The sequence below is a fragment of the Balaenoptera borealis genome, assembly GCF_965194805.1.
Source record: "Balaenoptera borealis genome assembly, chromosome: 3".
NCBI classification, from domain to species: domain Eukaryota; kingdom Metazoa; phylum Chordata; class Mammalia; order Artiodactyla; family Balaenopteridae; genus Balaenoptera; species Balaenoptera borealis.
In genome coordinates, this window is record NC_138866.1 from 168596918 (window position 1) to 168616059 (window position 19142).

General features: G+C 34.7%; 1 protein-coding gene across 2 annotated transcripts in view; it reads right to left on the reverse strand.

Moving 5' to 3' along the window:
- The window catches only part of CCDC7 (coiled-coil domain containing 7), a 324264-nt gene that overhangs the window by 165644 nt on the left and 139478 nt on the right, over nt 1-19142 (reverse strand). The window lies entirely within an intron of this gene.

The following is a 19142-nucleotide window of genomic DNA, read 5'->3' on the forward strand; positions in this document are numbered from 1 at the left end:
TATTTTAAAATTATAAGACAATATTTTATATATCTTTGTATCAAAAATGATATGTCTAGACAAAGTAAATAACATTCTAACAAAATATGTATTACCAAATATATTTAATGAAATGCAAAAGAACTTGAATAGACTAATATCCTCAGGGGAAAATACTGAAAATCTACTGCTAAAAATGTCATAAGGCTAAAGAGTTTTAGGGGAAATGTCTATGAAACCATCAAGGATTACAGAATATCTATGCTATATAAACTATAGAAAATTTAGAAAAAGACACATTTTTCTCCATTTCATTTTACAATGCTAACAGTACCCTGATGCCCAAACTAAAGAAGAGCAGAACAAAAAATCGGCCATATCATTTATGATTGTATCATTGCAAACTGTATAAACTGAGATAGGTGAGATTATGTTGAAGTAACAAACAACTGTAAAATTCCAGTGGCTTAAATACAAAGATCTATTTCCTACTCCATGTTCATTAAAGTTTACCTAGAGGTTCTGCTCAACATTATCACTTTAGAACTAGGGCTGATATAAATCTTACTATCTGCAACATTCCTAGCCACAGCAGCAAAGGAAAAGAGAGAATGAAGGGAAGCACACACTGGCCCCTAATGCTTCCACACATGACCGATTCATGCTTCACTGACCTAAGAAAATCACATGGCCACATCTAAGTTAAGAAGTCAAGAGGGTGACATCAGGAAGATGGCAGAACAGAAAACCCTAGACTCTCCTCCCCATGGAGATACCAATTCAACAACAATACAAGAACCAATTCTCTTTGTGAGAAATGCAGAAACCAGGTGAGAGGTTCCTGCACAATGGGTGAAGATGAACCAGCAACACAGAAGCCAGAAAGTAAATTTGTGACACCCTCTAGCAATAATCCTTCCTCCTATCACAGCACCACTAATCAGGAGGAAAATGTCAGCTCCCAGCTTGCCCCTGGGAAGTGAAGAAAAGGACTGAAACATGTGTCCAAAGTTCAGACTTTTGGGGGGCTACTGTGGGACTGGTTTCTGTCTGGCTTGAATCTCAACACTGAGAGGAAAGGGCCCAAGGTTGGGAGCTGCTGAGAACAAAGGTGATAATATGAGCTAGTATACACTCAATGAGTATACACTCAATATGAGCTAGTATACAAGCAGGCAACACCCCCACCCCAATCCCAGCTTCTTCCTGGGGAGGGAAAGAATTGGAACATTCACCCACATTTCAGCTTTTCAGGGAGATGCCTGAGGCCCTAGCTTCTGTATTGCCTGTCTTGATGTACTAATGGGACCCAGCATATTCTAGTTGTTTAGGGACCACTAAGAACAAAGATGACAGTTTAGACTAGTATGCACTCAAAAGTCAAAGCTCCTCTCCCCAGCTCAGAACAACGCATTTGAGAAAACAGTTCCCAGATTCTCCCTGGGGAAGGAAGGAGAAGACTCAAATATATGTCCAATGTTCAGACTTTTCAAAGAACTATGCCAAGGGACTGGTATCTGTCTTGTATCTCTCAGAGCACTGACCAGCCTCCACATACACTACATGCCTGGGGACTGCTGAAAACAAAACCAACAAACAAACAAGAGTTGGGTGGTATGCTGCTGCTCCACAGGGTCTGCAGAACAGCAGACAGACACCAGAGGGAGCAAGAGATCATGAACTCCTGTAAAAAAGGGAACCCCTTCTAATTAAGAATTTATATACACAAGTCCAGAGAAGACACATCAACACAATTGGTGTGACAGGTCTCCAGAATCTCTATCCAGGCTGATTGGAGAAGGTTTTCCTCTGTATGAATCCAGTCTGTAGAGAGGTGGTAGATTTTTCACATGTGCAGACATTAACACATAGTGTCAAGGAACAAGAAGAAAGAAACATGGCCCAATAAAAGGCTACAGAAACTTATCTTAAAGAAATGTATGTATATGAATTACCTGACAAAGATTTCAAAATGCCCATCATAAAAACTCTCAACTACCTCAGTAAAATGTTGCAAGAACAAAATGAGTATTTCAACAAAGAGGGAGAAAATACTTTAAAAAACACCACACAAATGTTGGAGCTAAAGAATACAATAACTGAAATTTAAAATTCAGTAGAGGGGTTCAATATGAGATTTGATAAAACAGAAGAAAGAATCAGCAAACTTGAAGACAGGTCATTTGAAATTATCCTATCATAGAAAGCAAAAAGATAAAAATGAAAAAGTAAAGAACTGAAAGGACAAATGGGACATGATAAAACAAAACCAGTATACACATTACAGAGTCTCAGAAGAAGACAGAAAGGGACAGAAAGTTTATTTGAAAACAATCGCTTAAAACTCCCCAAATCTGGGAGATAAAATTGATACCCCATTTGAAGAAACCTAAATGTCTCCAAAAAGGAAACCTAAAGAAGTTCACACCAAGGCACATTATAATCGAAGCATCAGAAGTCTAAAACAAAGAGAGAATTTTGAAATCAGTAAGAGAAAAGTGACTTCTCACATACAAGGAACCCCTACAATACTACCAACAGATTACTCAGCAGAAACCCTGAAGACAAAAAAGGAGTGGGATGATATTTTAAAAGTACTGAAAGAAAAAAAAATCCTGCCAACTAATAATACTATATCCAGCAAAACAATTCTTAAAAAGCAAAGCAAAAATAAAGACTTTCCCAGATAAACAAAAGCTTGAGAGCTTATCACCACTAGACCTGCCCTATAAGGAATACCAGAGAGAGTTGTTCAAACTGAAATTAATGGAATCTAAACAGAAACACAAAAGTATACAAAACATAGACTATAAAAATATGTTAGTAAATACAAAATATAAAAAAGATATAATTTGTGACAACAAGAACATTAAAAGGAGGGGAGTAAAACAGTAGAGCTATTGTGTGAAATTGAAATCAAATTGTTGTCAATATAAAATAGACTGTTATAACTATAGAATACTTTATGTAAGCCCTATAGTAACCACAAAGAAAATATCTATAAAAGATACGTAGGAAAAAATAAGAAAATAATGAAAACGAAAATTTTAAAAAATCAATAAAACAAAAAGGAAAGAGCAAGAGAGGAAAAGAGAGACAGAAAGCTAAAAAGAGACCAAAAAAATTAACAAAATGATCAGAGTAAATCTTTCCCTATCAATAATGACTTTAAATAAAAATACACTCCCCAGTCAAAAGATACCTATTTTTGACACACACACACACACACGCACACACAGAAAGATACCAATTTTTAAAAATGGAATTAATTTTTTTAAAGACCCATCTATATGCCATCTATAAGAAAATAACTTTATGTTTAAAGACATAAACAGGCTGAAAGTGAAGTAATGAAAAAGATATTCCATAAAAATGCTAAGTGAGAGAAAGAGTGACAAAACTTGTATCAGACAAAACAGACTTTAAAACAAAAACTATCAAAAGATACAAAGAAGGACATCATATAATAGTAAAAGGGCCAATTCATCAAGAAGATATAACACTTATAAATATATGTGCACCCAATATCAGAACCTCCAAACATATGAAGCAAACATTGACAACTGATTGGAAAAAGAGACAGCAACATAATAACAGTGGATTTCAATACCCACTTTCAATAATGGATAGAACATCCAAACAAAATATCAATAAGAAAACAGAGGAGTGATATCATCAAAATGGCAAAGTAAGACTTTTCTACCCTCTTCTCCCCAAAGGACACTAATTTTTACAATTACCCACAGATGAAAGTGCCTTTGTGGAAGTCTGGGAGTACAGCAGAGAAGTTCTGGCACAGTGTTGGAGCCACTACAACAACAAAAATCCAAGATTTGATGAAATAAAGAGAATAAGAAGACTAGTTTCTCTTTAACTGCATCACTCCAAGGAAGCAAAGCTCAGTTCCAAGAGAGACTTTCTTGGCCTATGATTTCTCCCATGGCAGAAAGTGAGAGCATGTGAGTGAGTGACTGGCTTTCCCAGCTATTCAGAATGCTGCCAAAGAGCCCAACTTCTTTCTTACCCTATCCAGAAAGGTGAGGTGTCCTTAAAAACTAGAAGGTAGGGAGGCGCTTGGAGAACAGCATCCAGGACTCTTGGAGGCATCAAAGCGATGTTAATCCTACTAACCACTTTGTGGAATCATCAGGAAGCCCATCCACAAGCCACTGGGAAAGCCTCACCTGTGGATACCCTCATGTTGCCGTGGGCACCATCAACACTAAGTGCACCTCACACACACACACACACACACACACACACACACACCACATGGCTGGATCACTTTGTGTACACTCAGTGGGAGCAAGATTGAGCCTTTGTAGATAGTGAGCATGTTCAGAAAGCTTCCTCAATTCTGCCAGATTGGGAGGAAGCACATAAAATTTTATTATTCAGCACCACTCTAGGGAAAGTAAACAAACAGGAGGGTGTCAGCACATAGCCTGGCTTTGTAGGACTGAGAGAAGGCATATAATCTTAAGAATTCCCCCTCCCTAAAAATGTGACAAGAAGTGTGGAGCAGGCACATCCCTAGAAAAAGCCTGAGAAAGCCCCAGGATATCAAGCAGATTGGACATATGAAGGTATGTCTCTCATTAAGCCAATATAAGCCAATAAGTAAAGACTGAAGGAGGTGCCTGCTTATTCAAATGCAAAGCCAGGAAAGCAAGATGCCAAGGTACATGAAAAATCAAGGAAACATGACGCCATCAAAGAAACAAATAATTCTCTAGTAACCAACCCCAAAGAAATGAATATCTACACTTAGCTTGAAGGATAATTCAAAAAAATTTTTAAGGAATCTCAGTGAGCCAGAAGAAAACACAGACAGACAATCCAATAAAATCAGGAAAACAACACATGAACAAAATAAGAAGTTTAACAGAGTGACAGAAAACATAGTAGAGAATCAAACAGAAATTCTGGAGCTGAAGAATACAATCAATGAAATGAAAGATGTAATAAAGAGCATCAACATCAGAATGGATCAAGCTAAAGAAAAAAATCTGTGAAGTAGAAGATGGATTATTTTAAATTATCCAGTAAAAGGAAAACAACAACAACAAAAGAATAAGAAAGTGAAGAAAGCCTACCTGAACTATGGTATACCATTAAAAGAATCTATGCATTATTGGAATTTCAGGAGAAGAGTGGGAGAAGGTGTAGAAAGCTTATTTAAAAGTAATGCTTGAGAACTTCCCATCTGGAGAGAGATTTGGACATCCAGGTTAATGACCTAATAAGTCACCCCAAAATTTCAACCCCAAATGATCATTTCCAAGACATTATAATAAAACTGTCTAAAATCAAAGACAAAGAGAGAATTTTAAAACCAGCAATAGAAAAAAAAAATTCCTCATATACAAGGGAGTCCTCATAAGGCTATCTGTGGATTTCACAGCAGAAGCCTTGTGGGCCAGAAGATAGTGGGATAATATATTCAAAGTTCTGAAAAAAAAAAAAAACTTGCAACCAAGAATATTTTAACTGGTAAAGGTATCTGTCAAAACTGAAGGACAGACTGTCACAGACAAACAAAAGCTGAGGAAGTCAATCATCACTAGACTTGCATTACATTAGAAATGCTAAAAAAAAGTTATTCAACATGAAATGAAAGAATGCTAATTAGTAACACATGAACATATGAAAATATAATACACACTAATAAAGATAGATATATAGGCAAACTCAGAAAACTCTAATACTGTAACATGGTGGTGTGTTAATCACTCAGCTCTAGTATGAAAGCTAAATGACAAAATTATAAAAAATAAGTATAGTTACAGTAATTTGATAATGGATATACAATACAAAAAGAGGTAAACTGTTACATCAAAAACATAAAATATTGGGGGGTAGTAGAAGGGTAGCATTTCTATATGTAATCAAAGCTAAGACATTATCAGTTTAAAAAGATTGTTATACCTACAATATGTTTTATGTAAGCCTCATGAAAATGACAAGCAAAATCCTACAGCTGATACATAAAAAATAAAGAAAAGGGAATCAAAGTGTACCACTACAGACAATCATTAATTCACAAAGGGAGACAGCAAGAGAGGAAGAAAAGAACATGGGAAATACAAAATAACCAGAAAACAATAAGACACATTAGCAAGTCCTTACCTCTCGATAAATATTTTAAATGTAAATGGAATAAATTCACTAATCAAAATGTTCAAAGTGGATGAGTGGATAAATAAAAAAACAAGATTCAACTACATGCTGCCTCCATGAGACTCACTTCATCTTTAAGGACACATAGGCTCAAAGTGAAAAGATGAAGAAGACATTCTATGCAACATGGAAACCAAAAGGGAGCAGGTATAGATATACTCATATCAGACAAAATAGACTTTAAGTCAAAAACTGTAACAAGAGACAAAGAAGGTAATTATATGATGATAAAGGGGTCAATTCATCAAGAAAATAAAACAATAAATATAAATGCTCCCAACATCAGAGCACCTAAACATGTTAAGCAATACTAACAGATCTGAAGGGAAAAAAGAGAAAATACTTCTGTAGAAGTAGGGGACTTCAATACACCACTTTCAACAATGGATAGATCATCTAGACAGAAAATCAATAAGGAAACATTGAATTTGAACTATACGTTAGACCAATGAGCTCTAACAGACATATACAAAACATTCCACCAATAGCAGCAGCATAATACACATGCTTTTCAAGAACACACAGAACATTCTCCAGAGTAGATCATATGATAGGTAACAAAACAAATCTTAGCAAATTTAAGAACACTGAAATCATACCAAGTATGTTTTCTGAACCCAATGGTTGCAGAAAAGAAATCAATAACAGGAGAAAAACTGGAAAATTCACAGGTAAGAGCAAATCAAACAATACACTCTCAAATAACCAGTGGGTCAAAGAACAAATGGAGATAAAATAAAAAATTATCTTGAAAAAAATGAAAACAAAAACAACATGCCAAAACTTATGGTCATGAATCAAAAGCAGTTCTAAGAAGAAAGTTTAAAGCAATAAACATCTATATTTAGAAAAAGGATCTCAAACAAACAACCTAACTTTACAACTAAGTACTAGAAAAAGAAGAAAAAAATCCAAGCTCAAAGTTATCAGAAGAAAGGAAATAAATATCAAAGCAGAAATAGAGACTAGAAGAATAATACAAAAATCAATAAAGTAAGAGCTGTTTTTTTTAAAGTTAAACAAAATTGAGAAACCTTTAAACTGAGAAATAATAAAACAAAGACTCAAGCAAATAAAATAAAAAATCAAAGAGGAGAAATTATAATGGATACCACAGAAATAAAAAGGATAAGAGAATACTATAAAAACTGTACACCAACATTGGATAATCAAGAAGAAACGGATAAATTCCAAGAAACATACAGTCTATCAACACTGAATCATGGAGAAACAGAAAATCTGAACAAACCAATTAATACTAAGGAGACTGAATCAGTAATAAAAACCTCCCATCAAAGAAAAACCCAGGGTTAGATGGTTTACTGGTGAATTCTATGAAACATTTAGAGAAGAATTAATACCAACCCTGCAAAAAGTTTTCCAAAAACTGAAGATGAGAAAACACTCCCTAATTCATTTTATGAGGTCAGCATTACCCTGATACCAAAGCCAGATAAGAACACTACAAGAAAAGTTCTCAACAAATTAAGCATAGAAGGAACTTCCCTCAACATAATAAAGGCTATATGACAAGCCCATATTAACATCATAGAAACCAAACTCACAGAAACCAAGAGTAAAATGGTGGTTACCATGGGCTTGTAAGTGGGGGAAATGGGAAGATATTGGCCAAAGGGTACACATTTCCAGGTATAAGATAAATAAGTTCTGAGGAGCTAATGTACAGCCTGGTGACTATAGTTAATGACAGTGTATTACATACTTGAAAGTTATTAAAAGAGTAGATCTTAAATGTTCTTACCACAAAAATATTTCAGATGATGTGTTAACTAACCTTATTGTGGTAATTATTTTGCAATATATGTGTGTATGATTATCATGTTTTATTCCTTAAACTTACAAAATGTTACATGTCGATTCTATCTCAATAAAGCTGGGGGGGTGTAAAAGGGTGAAAAAAAAGGAAACAGAAGTCTTATATGTTAATCATACCTGAATAACAAATAAATAAAGAAAATCAGTCAAGAAAATAAACAATAGAAAGCCAGTCTGTAAAGAGAAGGAGAGGAAATAGTTTTTTCAAATATGCAGATAGCAACACAGGTGTCAAGGAACAACAAGAAACAGGGAAATATGACCCCAAAAAAGGAACAAAAAAAGTCTCTGGAAAACAACCCTATAAAGTTGTTGAGGATTTCAACACCACTATAGTCCAACAAACGTACATACATTTCACCCAGCAGCAGAATACACATTATTCTCAAGTGCACACAGAACCATCTCTAGGATAGATTACATGTTAGGTCAAAAAGAAGTCTTAACAAATCTAAGAAGACTGAAATCTTCAAGTATATTTTCCTACCACAATGGAATGACACCACAAATTAATAGCAAAGGGAGGTCCCTGGTGGTCCAGTGATTAGGATTCAGTGCACCCAATGCAGGGGGCCTGGGTTCAATCCCTGGTCAGGGAACTAGATCTCGCAGGCTGCAACTAAGAGTCTGCATGCCGTGACGAAAATCTCACATGCCACAATGAAGATCCTGTGTACCGCAACTAAAAGATCCTGCATGCCGCAACTAAAAAGATCCCACATGCCACAACTAAAAAGATCCCACATGCCGCAAAAAAAAGGTTCCACATACCGCAACAAAGATCTCGCACGCAGCAACAAAGATCTTGCGTGCCACAACTAAGATACAGGGCAGCCAAATAAATAAATAAATATTAAAAAGACAGAAATTAATAGCAAAAAAACCTAGAGAATTCACAAAGATGTGGAATCTAAATACACACTTTTAAACAACCAGTGAATCAAAAGCAAGCCAAAAGGGAAATTAGAACAAACCCACACATATATGGTCAATTAATTTATGACAAAGGAACCAAGAATATACAATGGGAAAAGGACAGTCTCTTCAATAAATGATGCTGGGAAAACTGGAAAGCCATGTGCAAAAGAATGAAATTGACTACCATCTTACACCATACACAATTAACTCAAAACTTGATGTAAGACCTAAAATGATAAAACTCCTAGAAGAGAACATAGGCAGTAAGCTCCTTGACATTGGTCTTGGAAATGATTTTTGGGGTTTGACAATAAAATCAAAGGCAAAAAAAGCAAATATAAACAAGTAGGACTACATCGAACTGGAACGCTCTGGCAAAGCAAAAATCCAACAACAAAACAAAAGGGCAACTTATCAAATGAGAGAAAATATTTGCAAATCATGTATCTGATAAGGGGTTAATATGTAATATATGTGAAAAACTCATACAGCTCAATAGCAAAACAACAAAATCTAATCTGATTAAAAAATGGGCAGAGGATCTGAATAGATATTTTTCCTAAAAAGATATACAGATGGCCAAAAGGTACATGAAAAGAGTCTCAACATCACTAATTATTAGAGAAATGCAAATCAAAACCACAACATAATGTACAGCATGATGACTATAATTAAAATACTGTATTGAATATTTGAAAGTTTGCTAAGAGAGTAGATCTTTAAAGCCCTCACCACAAGAAAAAAAGTTTTCTAACTATGCATGGTGATGGATGGTAAGTAGACATATTGTGGTGATCATTTCACAATATACACAAATATCATTATGTGGTTAGAGACCTAAATGTAAGACTGGATACTATTTATAAAACTCCTAGAGGAAATCATGGGCAGAACACTCTTTGACATAAATTGCAGCAATATTTTTCTGGATCTGTCTTCTACAGTAATGGAAATAAAAGCAAAAATAAACAAATGGGACCTAATTAAACTTGAAAGTCTTTGCATAGTAAAGGAAACCATAAACCAAATGACAACACAGCCTACAGGATGGGAGAAAATATTTGCAAACGATGCAAGCAACACAGGATTAATTTCCAAAATATATAAACAGCTCATATAGCTTAATATCAAAAAACCAAACAAGCTAATCAAAAAAGGGCAGAAGACCTAAATAGACATTTCTTCAAAGAAGTTATACAGATGGCCATCACACACAGAAAAAGATATTCAACACTGCTAATTACTAGAGAAATGCAAATCAAAACTACAATGAGGTATCACCTCACATCAGTCAAAGTGGCCATCATCAAAAAGTCTACAAATAATAAATGCTGGAGAGGGTGTGGAGAAAAGGGAACCCTCCTACACTGCTGGTGGGAATGTAAATTGGTAAAGCCACTATGGAGAACAGTCTGCAGGTACCTTGAAAAACTAAAAATAGAGTTACCATATGATCTAGCAATCACACTCCTGGGCATATATCTGGAAGAGACAAAAACTCTAATTCAAAAAGATACATGGACCCCAATGTTCACACCAGCACTATTTACAATAGCCAAGACATGGAAGCAACCTAAATGTCCATCGACAGAATGGATAAAGAGGTGGTGTGTATATATGTATACACACACACACACACACAATGGAATATTAGTCATAAGAAAAGAATGAAATAATGCCATTTGTAGCAACATGGATGGACCTACTGATTATCATACTAAGTGAAGTAAGTCAGACAGAGAAAGACAAATATCATATGATCTCACTTATTTGTGTAATCTTTTAAAATGATACAAATGAACTTATTTATAAAACAGAAATAGACTCACAGACATGGAAAACAAACTTATGGTTAACAAAGAGAAAAGGCAGGGAGAGATAAATTTGGAATTTGGGATTAGTAGATACACATTACTATATATAAAATAGATTAAAAAGGGCTAACTGTATAGCACAAGGAACTATGTTCAGTATCTTATAATAACCTATAATGGAAAAGAATCTGAAAAAGGATACATGTGTGGGGCTTCCCTGGTGGCGCAGTGGTTGAGAATCCACCTGCCAGTGCAGGGGACATGGGTTTGAGCCCTGGTCTGGGAAGATGCCACATGCTGTGAAGTAACTAAACCCACGTGCCACAACTACTGAACTGTGCTCTAGAGTCTGTGAGCCACAACTACCGAGCTTGTGTGCTGCAACTACTGAAGCCCATGCGTCTAGAGCCCGTGCTCTGTAACAAGAGAAGCCACCGCAATGAGAAGCCCGTGCACCGTAATGAAGAGCAGCCCCCACTCACAGCAACTAGAGAAAGCCCGTGCGCAGCAATGAAGACCCAACACAGTCAAAAATAAATAAATAAAATAGATTAAAAAAGAAAAGAATATATGTGTATGTGTGTATACACATATACATATATATATATATCTGAATCACTTTGCTGTACACCAGAAACTAACATTGTAAATCAACTATAATTCAATAAAAAAATTTAAATTAAAAAAATCATTATGTTGTATACCTGAAATTAATGTTATATATTAACCAATTATATTTCAATAAAAAGCCATAAAAAAGAATAAATTACCTATGAATAAATTTAACCAAGGAGGTGAAATATCTGCACACTGAAAACTATAAGACACTGATGAAAGAAACTGAATAAGACACAAATAAATGAAAAGATATTCCGCCCTGATGAATGAAAGAACTAATATTGTTCAAGCATTCATACTACTGAAAACAATCATCAGGTTCAATGAAATCCTTATCAAATTTCCAATGGCATATTCACAGAAATAGAACAAACAATCCTAAAATTTGTAGGGAACCACAAAAGACTATTTATAGCCAAATCAATCTTGAGAAAGAATAAAGCTGGACACATTCTGCTTCCTGATTTCAAACTGTATTGAAAAGCAATAGTAGGGGACCTCCCTGGTACTACAGTGGTAAAGAATCCTCCTTCCAATGCAAGAGACACGGGTTCAATCCCTGGTAGGGGAACTAAGATCCCACGTGCCGCAGGGCAACTAAGCCCACACGCCACAACTACTGAGCTCGCGCACCTCAACTACAGAGTCTGCATGCCACAACTACAGAGCCCATGTGCTCTGGAGCCCACGTGCCACAACTACAGAGCCCACGTGCCCTGGAACCCACGTGCCACAACCAGAGAGAGAAAACCCACATGTCACAACTAGAAAGAAGCCCACGCTCCACAACGAAAGATACCGCATGCCTCAATGAAGATCCTGCATGCTGCAACTAAGACCCGACACAGCCAATAAATAAATAAATAAATAAATAAATAAATAAATACTTTTAGAAAATTTTTAAAAAAGCAATAGTAATGAAAACAGTATGGAACTGACATAAAAACAGACACACAGATCAATGGATCAGAACAGAGCGCCCAGAAATAAACCCACACATATATAGTCAATTAATTTATTATAAACCAGCCAGGAATATACTGTGGGGAAAGGACAATTTCTTCAATAAATGGTGTTGAGAAAACTGGACAGACACACGCAAGAAAATGAAACTGAACCACTTTCTTACAACATACACAAAAAATTAACTCAAAATAGACTAAAGACATGAACATTAAACTGAAAACATAAAGCTCCTAGAAGAAAAGATAGGTGGTAAGCTCCCTGACATCAGTCTTGGTGAAGATTTTTTGGATTTGAAACCCAAAGCAAAGGCAACAAAAGCAAAAAATAAACAAGTGGGACTACATCAAACTAAAAAGCCCCTGCACAGCGAAGAAAACCATCAACAAAATGAAAAGGCAACTTAATGAATGGGAGAAAATATATGCAAATTACTTATCTGAAAAGGGTTAATATCCAAAATATATAAAGAACTCATTCAACTCAGTAGCAAAACAAACAAACAATATGATTAAGAAATGAACAGAGGGTCTCTATAGACATTTTTCCAAAGATGACATATAGATGGCCAACAGATACATGAAAAGATGCTCAATTTCACTAAACGGGAGGGAAATGCGAACCAAAACCAAAATGAGATACCACCTCACACTTCTTAGTATAGCAATTACTAAAAGACAAGAAATAACAAGTGCTGGTAAGGATATGGAGAAAAGGGAATCCTTGGGCAGTATTGGTGGTAATGTAAATTGGTACAGCCACTATGGGAAAAAGTATGGATGTTCCTCAAAAAAATTAAAAATAAAACTACCATATGAAACAGCCATTCCACCTCTGGGTGTTTATCTGAAGAATACAAAAATCACTATATGAAAAGATATATGCACCCTGATGTTCATAGCACCATTTACAATAGCAAAGATATGGAAACAACCTAAATGTCCATCAATGGATAGATGGATACAGAATATGTGGTTTATATAGACAATGGAATACTACTCAGCCATAAAAAAGAATGAGATCTTGCTATGTGCCACAATATAGACCTTGAGGGTACTATGTTAAATGAAATATGTCAGAGGTGATAAACAAAAATCATATGATTTCACTGATATGTGGAATCTAAAACAAACAAATGAACAAATAAAAACAAAAGTAATTTCACAGACACAGAGAACAGATGGTAGTTATCAGAGGGGAAGGGGGATGAGGTGTGGGTGAAATGTCTGAAGGGAGTCAAGTGTATGGTGATGGCAGGTAACTAGACTTTTGGTAACTATCACTTGGTAATGAACACAGATGTTGAATCACAATGTTGTACACCTGAAACATATAATGTTATATACCAATTTTACCTCAATAAAAAATTAGCAAATTGTTATATAGTCATTGTGTTAGCCAGCCTCAAAAAAAAAATCATGTGATTATCAGATACAAAAAAAAATTTGAAAAAAATTCTGCAATCTTGCATGATAAAAACACTCAGCAGGGCTTCCCTGGTGGTGCAGTGGTTGAGAGTCTGCCTGCCAATGCAGGGGACACGGGTTCGAGCCCTGGTCTGGGAGGATCCCACATGCCACGGAGCAACTGGGCCCGTGAGCCACAACTACTGAGCCTGCGCGTCTGGAGCCTGTGCTCCGCAACAAGAGAGGCCGCGATAGTGAGAGGTCCACGCACCATGATGAAGAGTGGCCCCCACTTGCCGCAACTGGGGAAAGCCCTCGCACAGAAACGAAGACCCAACACAGCCATAAATAAAATAAATAAATAAATAAATAATTTAAAAACTTACTTAACTTGTTACTTTAAAAAAAAAAACACTCAGCAAACCAGTAACAGAAGAAAATTTCAACATAATGGATGCCATAAGGGAAAAGCCCAAAGCTAACATCAGACTCAATGGTGAAAAACTAAAAGCTTTTCCTCAGAGATTAAGAGCATGGCAAGAATGTCCATTCTTGCCATGCCAATCAACTCAGTAGTGGAAGTCCTAGCCAGAGCAATTAGGCAATGAAGATATATAAAAGGCATCCAAATCAGAAAGGAAGAAGTAAAACTATATTCACAGATGACACGAACGCCACAAAAAACTTTGGGGGTAGTAAACAAATTCAGTAAAGTTGTAGGATTCAAAATCAACATACAAAAATCAGTGGTATTTCCATACACTAACAATGCACAATCTGAAAAGGAAATTAAGAAACAATCCCATTTACATTAGCATCAAAAGGAATAACATCCTTAGGAATAAGCTTAGCTACGAAGGTGAAAGGCTTGCACATTAAAATATAAAAAATATTGGTGAAATAAAGAAAACACAAATAAATGAAAATACATCTCGTTTTTATGGATCAGAAGACTTAATATTGTTAAAATGGCCATTCTACCCAAAGAGATCTACAGATTCAATGCAATCCCTATCAAAATCCCAATGGCATTTATAAAACAGAAACAGAAAAACAATCCTAAAATTCACGTGGAAGGGTAAGTATCCTGAATAGCCAGAACAATCTTGATCATATTTCCTGACTTCAAAACACATTACAAAGCTATGGTAATTAAAACAGCTGATACTGGCATAACAGCAGACACACAGGCCAATAGAAAAAAATAGCTAAAAAATAAACTCATGCACATATAGTTAACTGATCAGTGACTAAGGTGCCAATAATACACAATGGGGAAAGGATAGTCTCTTTAAGAAATGATGTTGGGAAAACTGTAAATCCACAAGAAAAAGATGAAATTGGACCCGTACCAAAAAAATAAACTCAAAATGGATTAAAAACTTAAATGTAAAACCAAAACCTATAAAACTCCTAGAAGAAACCACAGGAGAAAAGCTTTATGATGTTGGTCTTGGCAATGATTTCTTGGATATGATATCAAAAATACAGGCAACAAAAGCAAAAATCAACAAGTGGAACCAAACTAAAAAGCTCTGCACAGCAAGGTAAATGATAAAAAGAGTGAAAAGTCAATGTATGGCATGGGAAAAATATTTGCAAACCACATATGTAATAAGGGGTTAATTCCAAAATATATATAAGAAACTCCTAAAACTAAACAACAATAAAACAACCTGATTAAAAAATGGGAAAAGGACCTGAATAGATATTTTTCCAGAGAAGAGATAAAAATGACCAATAGGTATTTAAGAAGGTGCTCAACATCACTAATCATCAGGGAAATGCAAATAAACCAAAATGAGATATCACCTCACACTTGTTTGGACGGCTATGATCAAAAAAACGAAAGATAAATGGTAGTGAGGATGTACACTGATGGTGGGAATGTACAAGGGTATAGCCACTATGGAAAATGGTACAGAGGTACCTCAAAAAATTAATAACTACCATACAATCCAGCAATCCTACTTTTCCGTATAATATCCAGAGGAACTGAAATCAGGATCAGTAAGATATTTGTTCTCTCATGTTCATTGCAGCGTTATTCACAATAGCCAAGATGGGGAAGCAGCCTAAACATCCATCAGTGGTGAATGGGTAAAGAAAGTGTGGTACATACATAAAATGGAATATTATTCACTCTTTAAAAAGAAGGATATCCATGGGACTTCCCTGGCGGTCCATTGGTTAAGACTCTGTGCTTCCACTGCAGGGGGCGTGGGTTCAATCCCTGGTCAGGGAACTAAGATGCCGCATGCCAGATCCCACATGCCATGTGGTGCAGCAAAAAAAAAAAAAAAAAAAAAAGGAAATCCTGTTATAAGTGACAACATAGGTGAACCTCTCAAACATTATGTTATGTGAAATAAGCCTGTCACAGAAGAACAAATACTGCAGGATTCCACTTATATGAGGTATTAAAGTAGCCAAACTCCTAACCAAAGAGTAGAATGGTGGTTGCCATGCGCTGGAAGAAGGGGGAAATGAAAAGTTGCTGTTCAGTAAGTATAGTTTCAGGTATGCAAGATAAAAATGTTCTAGATATCTGCTGTAAAACATTGTGCTTATAATTAACAACACTGTACTATAAACTTAGTATGATTTTCCATCTAAATTTCCAAGATAATCAACTATTACAATTGACAGAGTCATTAAAATAACAGAAGCCTCTCAACAGGGGCAGAGAGATTTCATTACACTTAAGAAAATCTCTGTCCAATCATTATCTGACTACTAAGCTAACTGTGCAGAGACTTCAGTGGCCACATACAATGAAGAATACAGCCTTTACAGTCTAGTCCAATAAACTTACTAAACAATCAAATAAATAAAAAAAACAAACTCCGGGGAAGAGGAGTAATCTGATTTCCATAGTTGCATGTTATATTTAAAGTGGCTAGTCTTCAATCAAAAAAATATATGAGACATGCAAAGAAACAAGAGAGTGGCCAGTACACAGAACAGAATAAAAGTAGTCAACAGAAACTCTCAATGAGGAAGCCCAGACACTAAACTTACTAGACAAAGATTTTAAACAAGCTTTTAAAAATATGTTCCAATAACTAAAGGAAACTATGTCTAAAGAATTAAAGGAAAGTACAGAAATTATATCTCACCATCAGATAATATCAATAACATGATAGAAACCTTTTAAAAGAATTTTAAAAATTCTGGAATTTAAAGAACAATAACTGAAATGGAAAGAGAGAATCAAAAGGGTTAAAAAGGCAGAGAATCAGTGAAACTGAGCAGAGGTAAATTGAGATTATACAGTCTGAGGATGAGAAAGAAAAAAGAATGAAAAATGAACAGAGCCTCAGAGATTAGTGGAAACAAGAGTATCAATATATGTATAATGGGAAAAGGAGAGAAAAGGAGAGAAAGAATTTGTGAAGAAACAATGATCATTAACTTCCCCAATATTATGAAAAACATTAATCCTCACATAAAGAAGCTCAACAAAACGAAAGTAAAGCACACTCAATGAGATCCACACATACACATATCATAGTCAAACTGTCAAAAACAGTTTTCTAGAACTTGCAAGATTCTTAATTTCAGATGGAATTTTTGTGGTTAAAACTTTATATTCAGGTGAAATATTTTCAGCTGATATCCATTTTCTCAGCTATAAGAAAAGAAGCTTTTAATCCACTAAAACATGAAACTTTCATTGTAAAGCCTCTGAACTATTAAGATATACTAAGTACCACCTGAAGTTTCCATTCATTTTTATAACAACTTAAGCAAATGACTACAATTTTTTAAATGATCAAAAAATAAGACTGGACTATGAGGTTAAATGTAACCATGAGAGTGTTTTTACTGAAAGCATGTATAGCCTCTCTGTTATTTCATATACATGCTTCGAAAGTTGAAGGTACACTTCATTTTTCTAAGCATATTCACATTTTTTAAGTTCTCACATTTCAAAACATAAGATTGATTTAAAAAATGGAATAAACAAAAATAATGATTCAACATAATTGAAAAATGAAAAATGGATTAGGCAGGAAAAAACAGAAAGTACCCCAGAATATTTAAATCCAATATATCAATAGTTTTAATAATTATAGACAGATTCCGTGTTCTAGGAACAGACAAGAAAGTCACACTGGATTTATAAACAATCTAACTATAAACTATTTATAAGATACACCACACCAAAGCTCAATGATACAGAAAGGTGGAAAGTAAATAGATGAAAAATGATATGTATGCATATATTAATCAAAATAAATCTGCTATAGTTATGTCAATGTCAGACAAAACAGGATTTAAGTCAAAGAACCTTACCAAAGATTAAGATGGTCTCTTTAATAAAAATAAAAAGTTGAGTTCCCCAGAAATATGTACTTTTAAAAAATTGTATACACCTGATAACAGAGACAGTATAAAGAGGCCAGTAATACAAGAAGAAATAGAAAAATCCAAAATCATAGTAAAAGAATTCAACATGCATGTTTCAGTAAATGGTAGAATCAACAAAATTTCAAGGAAACTGAGAAATAAAAAATTTAAATAATATAATTTTTAAAAACTTGACAGTGATATTTGTAAGGTGTATCAGGCTACATATTCATGAACCACTTAATTCAATTAAAATCAATTAATTCAATTAAAATAATTTAATACTTTTTATAATGATATTTACTACTCAATTTTTTCTTTCTAGCAGCTCCAAGTATTAGGCAAAATATTTTCATCTGATACTTCATCCATACTCTGAGCTATAAGACTTTTAAATGCACTAGAGAACCAGATCAGTTGTGTAAGGACTGTATACAATATGTTAATTACCCAACAATATTTTGTCTCTTTCTTAATATAAGCAGATCATACTTTGTGGTAATAACTATTAGAAGAGACTATCTATTGAAAAATAAACACATGTGACTACATTTTTCACTTCTGCAAATAGAATCAGTCTTGTTACTGCTTAGATACTCAGAGATATCAATAATGTAAAATAATAATTTAATATTGGTTAATATTAATATTAATTATTTAAAATATTATTTAGTTTTATTGGTATATTCACACTTTAGAATAAAGTTAAAATTTGAGGTATCAGATATGTCTAAGAAAAAAAATGTAATAATATAAAAATATACAGCAGAAGAGAGAGTAAAAGATACTTATCAGACAGTAAGAACAGGAAGCACAAAGAAAATGTAACTTAAATCTCAAAATACCAAAATTTGATGAAGTGTGATTATGAGTGCTAATTAAAAGACAAAGATACCAGACTGAATTTGAAAAATACACAGCTATAAGCTTCATACTAGAGATACAGAAAAATCATAATGATACAAAAAGGTTAAAGCAACAGGACAGAAAAAAATGTGTCATGCAAATTCCAGCCAGAAGTTGGAGCCACCTTAATAGCAGGCATGGTAGATTTTCAAGGCAAAAAAAAAAAAAC